The sequence below is a fragment of the Solanum tuberosum genome, unplaced genomic scaffold, assembly GCF_000226075.1.
Source record: "Solanum tuberosum cultivar DM 1-3 516 R44 unplaced genomic scaffold, SolTub_3.0 scf00160, whole genome shotgun sequence".
In the NCBI taxonomy this organism is placed as follows: domain Eukaryota; kingdom Viridiplantae; phylum Streptophyta; class Magnoliopsida; order Solanales; family Solanaceae; genus Solanum; species Solanum tuberosum.
Genome location: NW_006239085.1, coordinates 326,103 through 337,547, shown reverse-complemented (window position 1 = coordinate 337,547; position 11,445 = coordinate 326,103). Strand labels below are relative to the sequence as shown.

Below are 11,445 nucleotides of genomic sequence, written 5' to 3'. Positions count from 1 at the left end.
TCATTGCATTTCGGAGGACTCTTTTATTTCGCTTTCCTAGTTTTTTTTTATTATGACGTTGTGGGGTATGTCCCAACATCCATCTCAGTATTATAGTGGTTTCATAGACAGTCAGACAGTTACTATTGAGTCTCTCATCTATGTATTTGCAGATACTTTGTTTTGAGACATAAGTTGCCAATTTGGCTAAGATGTTATCATTTAAACTATTGTAATGAGTTTATTCTGTTGAGTTAAGTCTTCCGCTAAGTTAAGTAAGCTAGGACAGGGGTCCGCTTGGGGCCAGCGATGGCCTCCGAGTGCCGGCCACGTCCAGGGTGTAGGCTCGGGGCGTGACACAATACAAGTTCATATTTTAAATTCACAAATTTTAAATGGTGTCACCGTATCATAACAACAAATATTTTCTCAAGTGACATAGCTTTTAAAATAGATGTTTGACTTATTATTTTGTCACACACACACACAAATATATATATGAAACAATGAATATGATGTCAAGTACCGCTGGTAAATTTTGTCTCTACTTTTGTCAGAAATAAGTATTATCTTATTCTGGAGAAAAATATGATGCATACTTCGTTATACATAATTTGTAAATTATAGGATTTGTCAGTGCAATTACTTCCCTCTCATGGTCCGTGCCTTTTGTTTTTCCTCTTTAAACTTGTAGCTTCTGAATTCCGAATATGGATAACTTATTGATTCTATATTTATTTTCTATTTATAATTTATATGAATAAAGTCTTGCGAATGATGTGTATGGTTTATTTTTCTTCTATTTTTTGTGTGTTTTTTCTCTATTAGACTTCACCAATCTAATTTTTATGAATTTTTTTTATCATTATAGTAAGTTTGTATTGTTATTTGGTTCAAATTAGTCATGTGACTTTATTGGAAGTGTGTTAACTACTAAACAAAGTTCAAAATTTACCGATAATAGCTTCTACGGAACTGATTTAACGATGGTAACTTCAAAGGAATTGATTTTAAACATTACAATGTCCCCCTCATTTGGTGTTTCTTGACGCACATTAAAAAATATTACCCACTTCACATGATTTGCATAAAAATTTAATTGTTCTAACGAATCTATAAAAATTCACATGGAAAACACGTGCAACGCACGTATCCAGAGACTAGTTATAATAAAATGGTGTTGGTAATTAATATGCAGTTGCTTTCTACTTCTTAATTTGTCTAATTCACTTCAATTTGAATCAATCATGTTGTAACATTGACTTTTTAAGATTGTTTTCAATTCATTGAGTTGTCTTCTTAGACATTTCAAGCTCAAACTAATAAGCTTATCAAATAATTAAATATAAAAATACATTTTCTTAACTTTGAATATCTTGTGAAGCGTAACAATCACTACAATATTGATGATTTAGACCTACATTTGTGATTGAGAGTAATACGATATATTATACAAGTAAGAGATACTCTAATTGACATACTCAATCAGATGAAGTGTTAATTCTATTTCAAAATATTTCTACTACTTCTAGAATAATTTTGATAGTTTGTGTAACAATTACTCAATTGAAAATGTTTTTAAAACTATGATCAATAAAAATCTACCTAGGATATAAGCATTTGTGGTTTTATGTAATGTATAATAATTTATATATACATATTCATGTCTTACGAATTATTACAAGAAATATTATATCATTAATTAAAAAAAACAAAATTTATTATCAAATTAAATGAACGATCATGTATTTTTAAGAATTTATGAGGATAAAAAATATAAAAACATTTATTAAATAAACATAAGATATCTTTTTTTTTAAAAAAATTGGCTTTTAACCTCGCATTCTATTGAGTCGCCCCTGATTACACCATTTCATTTCACTTTATTTTTAACCTAACAAGAAAACCTTAATGAAATGAAAATCGACATATCTTCAACTTTGAGGTAGAGCGAGTCCTCCTCCATCATCTTACGACAAGCTCAGTCCTCCTCCATCATCTTACGTCTTTTCTCGAATCTGTTATCATATTAATAAAGTAGATGCGAAGAGATTATACTGAAGATCCTTTTTCCATGATTATAAAAAAATTCGGCACTAAGGCTTTATATATGAAAAACTTAAGTTTCAGAGAAGACAATTTTATTTGACAGTTATTATAACTTATACAAATATGATTAGTTAATTTCACAACAACATAAATCACAAATTTGGAAGCAATATGAATTTATGAATCAATTCAAAAAAAAAAAATTATAAAATATTTTTATGATCAATGTGAAGGTATGTAAACAAAGAAAATTTTTATCGTTAGATAGTGATAGTTCACATCCACACAAACTTTGTTTCAAAGTTGTCAAATATTGACAAGTTGCATGGCAAAATGACTCATTGAGATTAAAGTGTAACACCATTTGGTTAAACTTTTGCTTCATTTTCAGGTAATAAATCACCTTAATACTTATTAAATAGTTTATTAGAATGCATATGAAATCAAAATATTGGAGCTTTGAGAAATTAAAGCACATAAACTCTTTTACATTCTCTCTTATTTGAATATCCAAAGACTGGTGAAATATTTAATTGTAAAAATCTCAATTAGAATTTGTTTCCCAATTTTTTTTCTATTTTTTCGACAAAACACTTGATTGAACTCTATCAAACACATTGAAAAAAGAAATTATATTGTGAAGGACGTCTACGGTGTTGAAGGAAGCTTAAAGACTGATGGAACATGTCGAAGGAACATGTCCATCGAAGTAGGCTGACGAGTTAGAGTTAGAGTTAGAGTCATACTAGGACTAGACTACTAAATCCTAAGTTATGTACGACTAAGCTACAGCATATTGCAGGAGTCCACTAGGATAAGGTATTTGAGTTATAATACAATACTACTCATGTAAATAATTGTGTTGTAGTAGGTTTCTTAGTATAACTAGAATAGGACTCTTCTCCTATATAAGGACCTTGTAACTCAATATTATAATCATCAATACAATCCTTGATTTCTCTAATCCTAGATGTGAGATTTCTACAGGAAGTGAACTTATTCTCAATACTTGCCTCCTCGGAAATCCTTTTTGGTTGATGGTGCCATTTCCATTTGAAAGAACGGAAGAATGGATGAAATAGACCAACAAGTTGTAGTTAAAATCCTACAGCCGTAAAAACCTTCTTAATTATATAGGACCGTAAAACCTTAGTCGAAAGAATTGCTGGAAGGGTTAGTATGTAAGGTTACCTCCTGTGAAAAAAATAATAAAGTATTAGTATCAAAATTAAATTTGTGTTTGAACTAAGATTATATTAAAAATTTAATATTTTCATTCCGAACTTCATCAAATTATTGAATTAGTTCTTCTAGGCACACTTATTTAGCCTAAATGTTTTGCTTGTATATATACTAGTATACGTGTTCGCGCGTTGGGCAGATATTTTAAAATGTATTAATTTTATAATTTAAAAATAACTAATATGAATTATTATTGAGTAATAGAAATGCATATATTATCATATATAATATTTTGATTTAATATAAACACTTGATGCTAGTAAAATTAATTTTACCCTAATTCTTTTAACATGTTCTTTGTGATAAGAGAAAGTAATTGTGTGTCAGTAATACAAACATATATGTTTATTAGTGAATATATCATAGTATGATTTATCTAATTGCTTTCGTTATCAATTTTTTTCTATTAATAATTTACTTACGTACATAATATTATCCATAGTGTTTCCTTTCTTATCACATTTCAAAATTTTCATATCTCAAATTCAAATAAAAATAGATAAGCTATTATACCTAACACTTTATCCACTCTTTAGAATTGATCAATCTGATTCATATATTTAGATGGGATAAATGAATTTGTTTTTTTAACTCGTATATTTAGATGGGATAAATGAATTTATTTTTTTAACAAAAAAATTGGAGAATAATCATATCATATAATTTTGACTTAAATTATGTACATTTATTAAAAAATTCACTATATAATTATAAATAATAAATCTAAATATAATAAATTGAATGGGTGATATAGAATTTTGAACTTGAACTCATAATATTCAAAATTTTGAATTTATATGTGTTCAATAGTCTAAAAGATGTAGTAAATAATTAAATTTTGTACATATGATAAACAATTCATTAAATAATTGTAAATAATGAATCTAAATTTAAATCTAATAAATTGAATGGGTGGATATAGAATTTTGAACTTGAACCCATAATATTCAAATTCTGAATTTATGTATGTTCAATAGTCTAAAAGATGTAGTAAATGATCTACTACTATAATAGAAAAAAATAGGGTATAAGGGTCTGAAAAATATCTCAACTTTGGTCGAATTTGTTGTTGCGATACTAAACTTTCATGAGGACCTATTACCTCCCTAGACTATTTAATACCGTATTGTTTACCCCCTGAGCTATTTAATAGTGTATTTTAAATGTATATATGTGCCCACGTGGACACATTACTATTTATAATTTTACATTATTTTTTATGTCCACGTGGGCAAATATATATGTTTAAAATACGGTATTAAATAGTCTAGGGAGGTAATAGGTCCTCATAAAAGTTTAGTATTGCAACAACAAATTCGACCAAAGTTGAGGTATTTTTCAGACCCTTATCCCAAAAAAAATATTACAGTTGTGTAATACATTAAAGTGGAAGTGTATGAAAGTAATTAAAAATAATATAATCATATGTTTCTAGAAAAGAAGCAATATTCATAATTTAACAAAGCTAAATTGGCAAATTCTTAGCCATTTGTATTAAATCGAACATGAAGTTGAAGCTTGCAATATATTACCATAGTTTTGCTAAAAGTAAACGATACTCCTAATTAAGTGTGTAATCAAATAATCAAATAATAATACCAGTGATAACCAAAACTAATAATTAAATAATTGCTAAAAAATCAAGTATTAAATCGAACATGAAGCAATATAGTATCACAGTTTTGTTAAAAGTAAACGATACTGCTAATTAAGTGTGTAATCAAATAATCAAATAATAATACCAGTGATAACCAAATCTAATAATCAAATAATTGCAAAAAAATCAAGTATGATTATTTCTTATGGAATCCCTATATATTTATAGTGATAAAGTTTTTACTTACAGATAAAAATTAATAGAATGTGCACACACCATGATTTTGTGACAATAACACCATAAGATTTTAATCAATAACTAATTGTAAAAAACTATTATTATTTCAAATAACTTCACTGAAGAATTTATTATAATAATAGAAAAATGCAAGCAAAATTTTTATACATTATTATAATGTTAAAAAAATGCAAGTAAAATCTTTGTACATTTATTTATTAGTATTATATTGATAATGATAAAAAGAAAAGCAAGCATAATCGTGTAAATTGCAATTAAACTTTCTAGTTTCTTTCATCCATTTTATCTTCTTTAGTCGTAAAAGAAGAAATAAAAAATTAAATAATATTAACCATTACATCTCTTTCATTATCCATATAAACGAAAGCAAAAAATGGAAAATTCGTCGAAAAAATACAAAGAAGATACATGAGCATTAAATAACAAAAACAAAATTTATGTATAAAAAATCATATGTTCTATTTAATTTTTTATGAAGATGGTTACAAACTAAAAAGAAATGAAAATTAATAAAAAATTCAATACATACCTAATAGATACACTTCAAACACGAAATTTCTTTCGCTAGCATATATCAAATGGATCAAAAATTTAGCCTATGATGAATTTCATACCTACAAATCTTTCTACTGTTTCTTTGTTGCATTAGAAAATTGTAAGAAATTCAAAAGATGCCAAAATATATAAAGAAGTGATGAAGATTGATTTGTGAGTTTCTTAATACCAAAATATGAAAAGAAAACATGAAAAGCCATTCGTGAGTTTTTTAATATTCTTTGTGAATGTGTTTATTTATTTCTATATAGTAAGTATATTTTGAAAGTGAAAGTTTTTGTCAATGTTAAATTTTAAAACTGTATTGAACAATTATAATTAAATTTTAAAATTTTTAAAAGTTGGATAGTAATAAAGAAGACAAAATAGGGCATGCAGTTAGAAAACGTTTATTTTTCAATTTGAACTTTAAGAATAGATAGATTTGTTATTTAAATTGTTATTTATTATTTACTATATCTATAAAATTTGTGGTGCTGACACGTGACACTTTTTCTTCTCCTATTATATATAGATAGATTTTAAAACTGTATTGAACAGTTATAATTAAATTTAAAAATTAAAAAAGTTGGATAGCAATAAAGAAGACATAATAGGGCATGCAGTTAGAAAACGTTTATTTTTCAATTTGAAACTTTAAGAATAGATAGATTTGTTATTTAAATTGTTATTTATTATTTAATATATCTACAAATTTTGTGGTGTTGACACGTGGCACTTTTTCTTCTCCTATTATATATAGATAGATATATATAATTTACAAATAGGCTTATAAAATTAAATTGTTTTGAACCATTAACACCTCTAATTGTACTAGATCGATAAAGATATTATTTTGATGAAACAAGTTTGAGTCAAATAATAACTTCAAAAGCATTTAATCAAGATGAAGCTTCAATGAGATTCAATAAAGCTATCTTTAAGTTTGACTTAATAAGTTAATCAAAATTATTTAGATTTAAACATCTTTTTATTGAAATTATTTTTGAAATTTATAAATATCTATAAAATTGAATTGAGTCTCCCAATTAACACCTGCATTTACATTAGATATATAAAGATAATATAAAAATATTATTCTGATGAAACAAGTTTAAGTCGAATGACAATTTTGGAAGCACTTGATCAAAATGAAGTTTTAGTTACACTAACCTATTTATTGAAACTGTAGTTGAAATTTACAAATACGTTTGTAAAATTGGATCGAATGATTAACACATTCAATTATACTATGACGATAAAGATATTAACAACAATTTTAGAAGCACTTGAACAAGATGAAGCTTCAATAAAGTTATGATTAAGTTTGATATAATTAGTTGGTCAATTTTGATTTAATATAGTCACAAAAATTATATTTGAAATTTACAAATAGACCTAAAAAATTGAATCGAACCGAATGATTAACAAACCCAATTACACTAGACTAATAAAGATATTATAATGATGAACATGTTTGAGTCAAATAACAATCTAGAAGCACTTGATCAAGACGAAGCTTTAGTGGACTCAGTGAAGTTATTTAAGTTTGATATAATTAGCTACTCAAAATTAATTAGATATAATCATCTATTATTGAAATTATAACTAAAATTTACAAGTAGCATGAATCGCATCAAACAATTAAGACCTCTAATTACACTAGATTAGTTTAGCCTGCTCGTTTAAATTTTTTACCAAGTGTAAGAATAAATGTTGCGCTAATACAAGGGAGCTAAATTCGTTGGGCCTGTGCTAAGCACGGGCATATTATATCTAGTATTAACAAAGTTAACAATCCAAGAATACAAGAGGCACTGCAGTGGTGCATTTGCATCATAATAAGAAGACCATGACACGGTTGCCTACTTCGACCACATAGAGTAGCTCCAGCAGCAAATGAGTGAAAGACAGTGGAATTCGGAAAAGTCAAGACGAGATTGCAAAAAAGACTCTTCAACCAGGAAGAGACCGCCTTTTGTAATCCTCAAAGGCCAACGAGACCAAGAACTATTGCTACAGCTATAGCTTACCTTATCATAAAGTATCGCGTAATTTGAGCTGCTTATGTTCCTGGAGTAGCAGCACGAATCATCGTTATAATTATACACTTGTTGGGTACTTCCAAGTCCTTTGACTAGTAACTGGCCCTGTACAATCATATAGCCCTGCACGTTCTGCAAATTATTAACAGAGCTGACTGAGGATCCATACTTGGAACCCTTTATCCTCTTGTCCTCTAATCCCAATGTCAAGTTTGATATCGAGGCATAGCTTTGGTTTCCTTGATCTACATTGTCAGTATACCACTGGAACGGATACTTTTTGAAGGACTCAAGCGAGTGAACAGAAGAAGATGGCGTTGTGGCATCAACAATATCATTGAATTCTATTATCTGATCCACTATTTTCAAGTTCCCTTCATTTCCCATTACCATATAGTTGCTATAACTTAGACTTTGAGACGAATTAGTAGTGATAGTTCCATAAGATGACTTTACCATTCCAGTCAATGAGATAGATCTGCTATCATTCGTGATAAAGGATCCATCAAGACCAGTAAAATTGGTCAGCATGGATAAAGAAAGGGGCGAGCAACTGTATTTCAACAACTTCCCTTCCGTTTTCATACCTTTTCCATCCAACCAAAGATGCAAATTTGCATCAACTTACCACACGTTCAGAGTATCCGCAACTCCAAATGAAATCTTATGACTACTTCCATCTAAAATCTTTCCTAACAACGGGGTAATTTCAATGTCATAAGAAGGAAGGTCAAACGAGCCAATTCCACTAATCAGTCTCCAAAAGAGGGGATTAGCACCACCAGTAAAAGGCCAAACTACACCAACTACCATTTCATCCAAACTAACCACCACCTTCCTAAAAGCTCCATTTCCCGTGATAGTAAGATTATTCGAACTTATATACTCATTAGGTGGATTCCCATACCAAGACTCATCATTCTCATGAAATGAAACATAAACTTCCAATACAGCCCTATGTTAGAAAATTGGCATTTTTCCCAGCTTATTATTTTTACTGTTTTTTACTTATTTCAGTTTAGTGCTTCCTATTTTTAAGCTAGACTTAGTCAACTTTAGTTGCTTCAACTTTCTGAAGTTAGTGGCCCCTTTTATGGTTGTTAGTGGCTACTAGATAAAAAAATGGTTAGGTTTTTCCTTGTATAAATTCAGATCTTATGCAAATTAATACATAGTAGGAATTTCATAAGTTCACTCAATTTTTATTCTTCAAATCAGTTTCTTGAGTATTTTTGTTCTAACAGTGGCATCAGAGCCTCTACTTGACCTTATAGGACCAAAGAGTTTTAACCTACAACACAAATGGCATCCAACAACCTACCTTTAAATCCACCATTCACTTTCACCGGTGAAAATTACCAAATCTGGTCTGTGAAGATGCAAGCTTTTCTGGAATCCTATGAACTTTGGGAAACTGTGACGGAAGATAAACCACTTGATGCTGAGCACCAGCAAATCCTACCTTGGCTCAAATCAAATCCAACAACGAAGAGAAGGCAAAGAAATCTAAAGCCAAGTCGCTTATACAGAATGCTGTGGTAGATTCTGTGTTTTACAAAATCATGGCTTGCAAAACAGCAAAAGAGGCTTGGGATAGGTTGAAAGAAGAATATCAAGGCAGCGATAGAACACGTCAAATGCAAGTGTTGAACCTGAAAAGAGAGTTCGAGTGCTTGAATATGCAGGACGATGAAACAATCAGTAAGTATGCTGATCGAATCTCCTTAATTGTTAATAACATTAGACTTCTTGGTGAAGAATTTACAGACAAACGAATTGTGGAGAAAGTTCTTATGACTTTTCCTGAGAGGTTTGAATCTAAGATTTCCTCTCTTGAAGAATCCAAGGACCTGGGCAAACTTTCATTAGGTGAACTAATGAGTGCTCTTCAAGCCCAAGAGCAAAGGAGGACTATGAGACGGGACAAGTTCACTGAAGGAGCTTTCTCTGTACAAAAACAAATATTTGGTAAAGGAAAGCAACAGGTCAACCAAAAGAATAAGGGCAAGCATGATGGAGGAAATAATAGTGGAGATGTTAAGAAGAAGTTCCCTCCATGCAAACATTGTAAAAGAACTACACATCTGGAGAAGTACTGTTGGTGGAGCAAGAGCAAAGGCCTCTGGTTCTTTGCAAGCACAAGTAGCAGAAGCTGCGGATGCACATGAGGAGCAACTCTTTGCGGTTTCATACTTTTCAATCAATGAATCCTCTGATTCATGGCTTCTTGACAGTGGTTGCACACATCACTTGTGCAATGATGCTGAAATGTTCAAATTCCTCGATGATACTTACAAATCTAAAGTAAAAGTGGGAAACGGTGAGGCAGTAGAAGTCAAAGGCAGAGGTACAGTGTCTATCTCAACAATATCAGGTATCAAAACTATTCCTGATGTTTTGTACACACCTGATATGAGTCAAAATTTGTTGAGTGTTGGACAAATGCTTGAAAATAATTATTCTCTGCATTTTAAGAATCGTGAATGTGTTGTTTCTGACCCTTCTGGAGTTGAATTATTTTGTGTCAAGATGAGCAACAGAATGTTTTCAGTTGATTGGGAGAAAATAACTGAGCAGGCTTACACTATTACTTCACAAACATGTACAAACCTATGGCACAAAAGGTTTGGTCTCTTCAATCTGAGAAGCATCACAGAGATGAAAAAGAAGGAGCTAGTGGAAAATATGTCTGAATTTCTTTCTAATGCTCAAGTTTGTGAAACTTGCCAACAGGGAAAGCAAACAAAATTGCCATTTCAAGCAAATCAAGTATGGAGAGCTAACTAGAAACTTCAGCTCATTCATACGGATGTTTGCGGCCCAATGAAAACACATTCATTGAGTGGTAACAAATACTTTCTCCTCTTTATTGATGACTACACCAGAATGTGTTGGGTTTATTTCATTAGACTGAAGAGTGAAGTCTTTGATGTTTTTAAACAATTTAAAGCTTTAGTAGAAAATCAATGTAATCTTAGTATTAAGGCTTTAAGGTCAGACAATGGAGGAGAATATACTTTTTTTCAGTTTGTGGAGTTTTATAATAGCACAGGTATTGAACGTCAATTGACATTACCATACACTCCTCAACAAAATGGCGTGTCTGAAAGGAAGAACAGGACAGTAATGGAGATGGCCAGATGTCTTTTGCTCGAAAGAAAGATCCCAAATCAGTTTTGGGCGAAGGCAGTCAATACCTCTATATATTTGCTGAACAGATTGCCTACTAAGGCCTTGCAGGACATGACTCCATATGAAGCTTGGTATGGGAACAAACCATCAATACACTATCTCAGAATATTTGGGTGTATATGTTATTATCGAGTTCCAGAAACAAAGAGGACTAAGCTGGACAACAAGGCTCATAAAGGCATATTTATGGGCTATAGTTCATCCAAAGGTTACAGGATATTCTATTTGAAATCAGAAAAACTAATTCTCAGCCGAGAAGTGAAGTTTGATGAAGCAGCTGGTTGGGATTGGAAAAATCAGAAGACCTCTTATTTTGATTTATTTTCAAAAGAGCAGCCTCAACTTTCAGAAGATGAACTAGTGGATGATGTACCAGTGAGGGGAACTCGATCCTTAAAAGATGTCTATCAGCGGTGTAACTTGGTTACCTCTGAACCAACAAGCTATGATGAAGCACAAGACTCTCAGGCATGGAGGAGAGCTATGCAAGATGAACTAGACATGATCGAGAAGAACGGAACCTGGCAGCTTGTTGACAGACCTAGAAAT

At 30.5% G+C, this 11,445-nt stretch overlaps 1 pseudogene; it reads right to left on the bottom strand.

Annotated features, from left to right (window-relative positions):
- Positions 1–7,445: 7,445 nt before the first annotated feature.
- Positions 7,446–11,445, bottom strand: part of LOC102579984 (peptide-N4-(N-acetyl-beta-glucosaminyl)asparagine amidase A-like) — a 24,347-nt pseudogene continuing 20,347 nt past the window's right edge.